General features: G+C 37.2%; 1 long non-coding RNA gene across 1 annotated transcript; it reads right to left on the reverse strand.

The window, feature by feature from the left end:
* Window positions 1–239: 239 nt before the first annotated feature.
* LOC127958496 (uncharacterized) lies at window positions 240–2,227 on the reverse strand. The gene is made up of 3 exons (XR_008154039.1): window positions 1,609–2,227; window positions 919–1,349; window positions 240–443 (listed from the first exon to the last, which is right to left on the reverse strand). It is a non-coding gene; the product is annotated as an uncharacterized LOC127958496 (long non-coding RNA).
* Window positions 2,228–8,879: the final 6,652 nt, after the last annotated feature.

Genomic DNA, 8,879 nt, shown 5'->3' on the forward strand with positions numbered 1-8,879 from the left:
ATGTAATTCCAGCCTTCCTTCCTTCTTCCACAGGTACGGAATTTGAGGCGAATGATATTAGTCAAGTACGTATACGGCAGGTGCACGGTCTTCAGCAAGGTGGCTTCTCCTGACACCGTCAGAGTGGATATTCCAGACAAAACGTGCCCCTCTCACGTTCGTGACAAAGGACAGTCACCTCTCTCAGCACAGGTGGGCCACAAGGATGCAACAAACTCTTAAGTCAACAGGCTGTGCAGGGTTTCTACTGAAACAGGCAGAATGGATGCTTCAGACAAAGTATACAGTTCACATGCGTTGGAAGGAACGAACACTTCTCACAATACGGATGAATAGCAGGGATACAGCAGACTCGAAGTCAACAGGCTGAATGGGGCTTCCTCATACAGATGAGTAGCAGGGATACAGCAGGCTCGAAGTCAACAGGCTGAATGGGGCTTCTTCTGAGACAGACAGAATGGATGTTTCAGGCAAGTATACAGTTCACATGCATTGGAAGGAGCGAACACTTCTCACCATACAGTTGAATGGCAGGGATACAGCAGACTCGAAGTCAACGGGCTGAATGGGGCTTCTTCTGAGACAGACAGAATGGATGTTTCAGGCAAGTATACAATTCACATGTATTGGAAGGAGCGAACACCTCTCACCATACAGTTGAATGGCAGGGATACAGCAGACTCGAAGTCAACAGGCTGAATGGGGCTTCTTCTGAGACAGACAGAATGGATGTTTCAGGCAAGTATACAGTTCACATGCATTGGAAGGAACGAACACTTCTCACAATACAGACGAATAGCAGGGATACAGCAGACTCGAAGTCAACAGGCTGAATGGGGCTTCTTCTGAGACGGACAGAATGGATGTTTCAGGCAAGTATACAATTCACATGTATTGGAAGGAGCGAACACTTCTCACCATACAGTTGAATGGCAGGGATACAGCAGACTCGAAGTCAACAGGCTGAATATGGGCTTCTTCATACAGTTGAATGGCAGGGATACAGCAGACTCGAAGTCAACAGGCTGAATGGGGCTTCTTCTGAGACAGACAGAATGGATGTTTCAGGCAAGTATACAATTCACATGTATTGGAAGGAGCGAACACCTCTCACCATACAGTTGAATGGCAGGGATACAGCAGACTCGAAGTCAACAGGCTGAATGGGGCTTCTTCTGAGACAGACAGAATGGATGTTTCAGGCAAGTATACAATTCACATGTATTGGAAGGAGCGAACACCTCTCACCATACAGTTGAATGGCAGGAATACAGCAGACTCGAAGTCAACAGGTTGCACAGAGCTTTTCTGAGGCAGATAGTAAATATTTTAACAGGGCATCTCTTCTCCTATTAGCACAACAGAGGGGTTAATTCACATCCCAGATGATAAATCCTCAACATCCAGACAGTTGGAACAAATCAGTGTCGCAGGACTCTTACTATTGACAGTCAGCCCTCATGACACATAGAGAGTGCGTGGTAAACAGGAATGTAGCTTACACACACACACGACAATTCCACTTCAAACATATATTGTGGGGGAAAAACATCAATTTTAGCCACTGCAAACTCACTTCACGACGTGCAATTTAAAGCCAGCACTCACATTCGGGTTTCTGTCCGAAGGGAAGGGGGAGGGCGCAATCCTCACTGCCACGGAGGATGTTCTGAGATGTTTTTCTTCACAGTCACAGGCAGAGTTCACATCACCATTTATAGAGGAGGGAGAGGTAAGAGATCGGTAATGAATCAATACAATCCACTCAGTGATATTTATGATCGTGATCCAAACACTCCAAACCACATCCAATTCAGTGTCAAACGTGTGCAATTACAAGACTCAGTTCTCAGTTACTCAGCTCCTCTCCAATGCAAACAGGGTAATTCGCTCTCCTGCTGTTGTTCTCGAATCCCTCATCAAGCAACACTGTCCTCTTCATTCACCCGTCCTCCAGTAACTATTACCACCCAATAAAACGACTTTTCACAAGGGAGAAAAACCACACGCACCACCTCTCTCTCTTGCTTTTTATCCTCTCCACTGTTGATGAGGCCTCACGCAAACTCTGAGTAAATCCCCCACACCTGTTGCCAATCCATCATTTGGGGTTGTCACAGCAACAAACACACACACAGGCCTGGGAACAGAGTTACACTCAAAGCGTTCCCCCGGGAACACTGCTTCAGCGGGAATAAGTTCCACATGCCATTTGTCACACTGTGACAATTACTGTAGGAAAAAAAAAAAATAAATAAATAAAAAATAAAATGGTCCAGTGTGGATATTTTATGTTTTATTCTGACAGTAATTAGATGGTATAATAACCTTCATGTGCAAGACCTTTGCTGTTTCTAAATGAATAACTATTCTAATTGCCAAAGCAAGTGTCCCTTTTTCTATTTCTAGGCCTTTGTGATTTTTGTGACTACACAATACATATAAATAATAACTGATATTATTTAGCTTTGCAAATCACATTGCATCTATAAAGTTATGGAATTGAACATGCATGTAAGATGTGTTATACATTACACTTAAACTGCTATTTTATGTGTTTAATGCTATCAATTTAGTCATATGCTGAAATTCCCACTGGGCTGAGACAAAGGAAAACATAGATCAATCATGCTGACATTTGTAACGATTGCCCAGTTCAAGGAAAGCCATGGAGGCTGGCGTCCACTTCTTTTTCTAAGAACACAAAGCATGTATCTTCTCTAAAGGTCTGTGGCTTGTTCATTTATCCACAGAAACATTTGCTTTCTGGCAGGGTAGCATCTTTTCTGTAGGGGAGGTTGTTCCTTTCAATGGCAGCCGTGACCTTTTGTTAATTGTTTGATTGCACATCAGCATTGCAGTAATGAGCACGGGTGAGTCAGCCATGGAGGTGGATAAGCAGTCTGCAAGGGTCAAGCAGTCAGGATTGCATGTGAGAATATGGGAAAATAAAGCAACCAGTAAGCACCAAACATGGGCCATAAAAAATATCACTAGATGCACCAGAAGTGGATAAACAAAGAGAGCCCACAAACATCTATCTATAAGTTTTGTTAATGGAAATTGACTGTTAACACAACAGTCCATATGATTAACATATAAATGAATGCATAGTTCAACCATTTCTTATCATGCTTGGATTCATAGCGTGTTTAGAACAATGCTTGTGATCATTTGAAAGAGGTTTGCAAAAGGAATAATGCATGAGCCCAACACACATCTTTGTCTGTGAACTTTAAACTATGTAAATGAGCTTCACACCAGGACAACTACACCATAACTGTTTCTGACATGACTGCTGTTATCTGCATGATTAAAAAACAGCAGTCCATGAGCAACTCTAACGCGAGCAAGAGCTTCTCGTCAAATCATCGTTCCCTTCATTTCTGGACACATTACATTTCTGGATTACATTGTAATTCATTTGTTATTACACACAACACTTTTGTCCTATCCATTACACCTTAAACCTACCTGAACCACCAAGCCTGTCTCTTACAAAAATTTGAAAAATAAATTAAATAATAATAATAATAATAATAATAATAATAATAATATGAACATAATAAGTGCATTGTACTTGCTTGTTTCGATGTAAGAATATTAGTTAAGGCCACTTAATATAAAGTGGGACCATATACACTAATCTCTCTGTCTTTCTTCACCCTTGTAGCAAGTTACAGTAAAATCTTAAACCAAAATCATATAAACTCTGGATTAATGTAGTCAACTATGTCAGCTAGCTTTGCAGTTCTAATAAAAGCCCTGCTCTGGCCTGTACAGCTGTGAGGTGCACCTGCGAATCAGCAACAAGGAACAAATCTATGCATGGGAAAATATGATCCATTGACTGGGATGAACTTGCTAGGACAGAACATTATTTGGAGACTTGTTTGTAGGAAGATAGAAAGTTCACAAGTCCCAACAAAACCTACAAGTAAATGCATGGTCTTGAAATATTGCTTAAGTTGAATGATCTTACTTGTAGATTACCTTAAAACTACCTTTATAAGTAGTTACTTCATAGATAGATAGATAGATAGATTCCAAATGTGCTTTATAAAGCAGTTGTGATGAATCACATAATCCTGCCTCGCAATTCTCAATGTGTCTACCTCTGAGTAAGCTCCATTCCAGCCACTATTCACATTCAGAGATTGTGGATCTGTGGGGCCGCTGCGGGCTGATACAAGGATGAATAATTGACACATCTGGAACTTTATTTGGCATGCCAGGCACAGAGGTTTGCCTCATCGCCGCCAGCGAGGGCCGATTCTTACCGCATTACATCAGAGATGAAGATCAAAGGTGCACCATGCAGATCAACTGCAACTGGCCATGTTTTATTAATCAAAGTTGGACATTTATAATTTTACACCTCTGGCCGGCGCTGAACAAATGCGATGGTGAGTTGAGAGACGATGCTAGCTTGATCGAGAGTGGCAAATTTGTCTGTGGTTTTTCTAATTTGCATGACAGCACCTGAGAGAATCTTCTAAATGGACTAAAAGCGTGGCAATCCAGATAAGACTGGAGACTCTATTTTTCTCAAAAGACATTTTGGTTCATATAGGGAAAGCTGATTTGTCACTTTCTACCAAAGTTATAGACCCTTATGGTTAATGCTTGCATGTCTAATTGAGCATTTCAAAGTCATTATGTTGCTCCTTTGAACAACAAAAAATAAAAATAAAATAAAAATGCTAAATAATTTATTTTATACTACCATTGTTCATATATATATATATATATATATATATATATATATATATATATATATATATATATATATATATATATATATATATATATTTGGCATCAAGGATTAGTTATAGTTTCACTAATTACCATTATAGTGTAACAGCTTATTATGTCTCACTCACTTAAGCAGAATTTAAGTATATAATTATATTTCATTTCATAATCACTTTGATAATTACTTGTCTTGAAATAGAAAGTGTACTGCTAAATGTAATAATGAGCATTTATGATCAACTAGAATATACTTTTCATATTGTCATATCTAAATCTTCAGTATCTTTTGAAACTTGTCACACATTTACATATATTTGTAATTACACGTGTAATATAATTAATGCATTCAAATATTACTATAATTAAATACTGTATCAAATAATACTATTAATCACGCTTTAATATGTTAGTTAACACATAAAAAAGTACTTCTTTAAAGCAGACAAAAGATTATTAAAATAGGATTTAAAATATATTTTAAGGACACTTGTTCTTCCAAGAGCAACTATGCCGTGGTAGCCACCAGAAACAAATTACCATTGTATCAGCAAGTACTGAACCAGCAAGCACTCCCTTTTTTTGTTTGAAAACAGGTTTAATTTGTTTTCCTCTCTGGATTGAATAAAATATATGGAAGAAAATAAATCACATGCCGGGCAGGATTTTTTATTTTATTTTATTTTATTTTTTAGCTTTTTTTAATAAATATACTTTTAAGATTTGAAGTACACATTCAATAAAGTAAAGGACACTTATTTTTCCAAGGACAACAATGCCGTGGCAACCACTCGAAACATCTTGCCATTATACCAGCAAATACTGAACCGGCAGGCACTCACAATTTTTGTATGAAAACTATTTTAATTTGTTTTCCTCTCTGTATTGAATAAAAGATATGGGGAAAAAGTAAATCACATGCCAGGCAGAAACATTTATTTCTCTGTACAGCTTTGGCGAGAGCAAATCCAACAGTTGATTTAATAGCTTACTTTGTAATGTAATTTACCTTTGAGACCTTCCTGGCATGTGCAGCTGTGGTAAGTGCCAGTTCCTTCATTGGCACACCTGCTGCTGAAGGCCAAAATGAATAAGCAGTCAGTCTGTGGTAAAAAAATAATAATAAAATAAATTAAAAAAAACAAAAAAAAAACACCAGGGCTCTGTTTACAACCTCATAAAGCCCCCTTCTGATATCACAGTGGTCATTTACAGCTATCGCATTTTATTCATTTTGCTACTGGAAGTGATGCACAATGCATCCATTTGCATGCCCTTGTTTCCCAAAATCACCCAAATCACTTATTGCACTTCATTTCTCCTGATGACCTTGGGTGTTGTTTGATACCAGTGTAAATGATGAGCCACTAAATATTTATTTTCATCAGTTTGGGAGTTAACAGACAGCAGTGTTCATCATGATCTGCTCTGGAAGAGGGGATGATGATGATGGTGGTGGCTGAGTGCGGGCCAGGAAAGGACATCCCAGTTGCTCTGGCTTCAAGAGCCTCTACACTGAATGAGGTCAACTGAAGTGGGGACATCCAAATATAGCAGCTCCAACACCACCTGAGAGACTAAGAAAATGCCTGTGAGAGTGTCTATCTCCTAATTCACCAAGCTGAATGTGTCTGGCCATTAGCCTAAATACAGCACTAAGTGATTTCTTTGTTTTAGAGAGACTAGGGTCACAATATAGAGACAGATGGGGAATACGTTATTATTTATTTGCTAAAACCAGGCTCACTGAACATGCCTTTGGTAACATTTTTGCTAGCCTTTGGTAACATTTTTGCTAAATTATATTATGTATTATTGCATGTTTTGTAGCATTTTCAAGTGGAATATTATGGTACTAAAAGCACATTATTCAAGATTCAAAATAGTATACTACATTTTCACCATTTAAATACATATTCAAACCTGATGATTGTGAACCAGGCATTGCTTTATGTTGATTGTTGTACGTATCGCGGCATTTCAGAAATGAAACTTCCGGTGAGTGATACTAAAAGGTTAATGCTCTACTCTACTGCATCTGAAACTAATGTAGTACCTACACTAAACCTAACCGGTAATGTTAACAAAACAAACATGAGATTAAAAAAAAACAAAAAAAAAAAAAAACATGCAATTTTATCTTTGAGATCTTTTATCTGGGCTGGTGTTTCTTGGGACTTTTACATGGGTGCTTCACCTCACAATTGAAATCTTGTGCCAGGTGTGCTACCAAGCACATTTACAACCTAAGAAAAAAATAAAAAAATAAATAAAAAACATATGTATGGAGCCAATTATGTATTTTGAACATAAAAATGTATTAGTTTTCAAATCATACACTATTATAAAAGTGTTTTGGTCTCATTACATATTATTGTGCAAGGAACTGTGCAGAAATAAGTCTTTCATCATCAAGTATCTGCCCTATCCATATATTTGTGTGAAAATGAATAAAAGGTGTTTTGCTGTCTTTAGTGATTAAACCTTGAGATAAAGACATTTTTTAATCATGGAAGTCAAATTTACCTTAAAACTACACACTTTTAAGATTACAACTGAGCAAGTGATGGAATGCTACATTTCCCCAAATCTGCTCAGATGAAGAAACAAACTCATTAACATCTTTAATGGCCTGAGCTCATTTTCAGAATGTTTCATTTTGGATGAACTGTTCCTCTAACGAAGAGTTCATGAAGAACCTCATTAAGAAAATCCTGACAACAGATCCATAAATATACTCCCCAAAAGAAAAAGCAAATTATAAAATACAATCTCAGCACCAGCATTGCACATAATTACAGTAATTACAATGATTTTAACAGATAGCTACATTTAATGCACACAAGTAAATCAAATTTCTTTCTACCTTCAGTTTTTGTGTACCTTTATTACAAGCAATTGCTCTTCCTGCACCATAACATTCACAGGCATGTTATGTTAGAGGATGAGGTGTATAACAGAGCAATGAACAAGTCTTTAGAGGCACCGGGGTGACCCAATCTCAGAGCCCTGAGGAAAAACTCTGAGACTTTCACAGGCTCTCAAGTCATTTCACTCTTGGAGAATTCCTCTAAGATGGAGCGAGCTGTTATTACATGAGAACAGATTAAAGAACAACATTGTCGCTATCTTGAAATGGGGACTGGTAATCAATGTGCACGTAACTGCCTTGTCCTTTAAGATTGTTCTTTTATTTAATACTCCCACAGTATGTGTGCAGAGCACTTGAGGGTTGGCAGATGCTCATTACCCTTTATGATGCAACAAACTCTGTGTCTGTGATATGTGTTGCATCAAAATGTTTCCCCGGAGAATGTAAAAGGAATCAAGTTACCTCTGAATTATACCAGCTGTATTATACTACATGCTGTTATATGTTGGGCCTTTTGAAAACGACCAGCATTCCCTCTTATTTCAGTTCAGAATTTCACCACAATACCAATTAGATGCTGTCAATAGTAGTTAAGTGGGCAATTGCCATCAGCAAACCAGGACAGGATCTATCTGTGAACACTGCGGTGATTATTTTAGATTAATGAGGTAGATTATGCATATGATACTGACATAATGCAATAAATAAATAAATATACACTTACAATACATAATATTCTGTCAAATCAATTAAATATAGTATATTAAAAATGTTTGCAGAGAATAAACTGTAAGCAATCTCACATTATATATATATATATATATATATATATATATATATATATATATATATATATATATATATATATATATATATATATATATATATATATATATATATATATATATATATATATATAATAGTTTTAATACAGAGTAACTAACATTTTAACATTTTCAGACAAAATCTGGCCAGTCTATTATTTATTTTCGTCAGCTGTAATAGCTTCGGTCCTGGTTTCATGGTTTTCAGTTTCCCATTCCCTGCTCAGTGGTAAAGAAACCCAGTTCAGAGCAAGTCCTGCTGTTTTTATTTCTTAAAGAGGCTTTTTGTGTTCTGTCACAAAACTTTAGTGTTCTCTGAGAAACTCTGCGTTTACTCGCAGAGAATCCAAACAATTTGTGAGCGAATATTTCTCAGCAGAACTCAAAACTTGATAAAATAAAAGCACTGAAATGTAATTTTTCCTCCCATC

The sequence above is a fragment of the Carassius gibelio genome, chromosome B5, assembly GCF_023724105.1.
Source record: "Carassius gibelio isolate Cgi1373 ecotype wild population from Czech Republic chromosome B5, carGib1.2-hapl.c, whole genome shotgun sequence".
In the NCBI taxonomy this organism is placed as follows: domain Eukaryota; kingdom Metazoa; phylum Chordata; class Actinopteri; order Cypriniformes; family Cyprinidae; genus Carassius; species Carassius gibelio.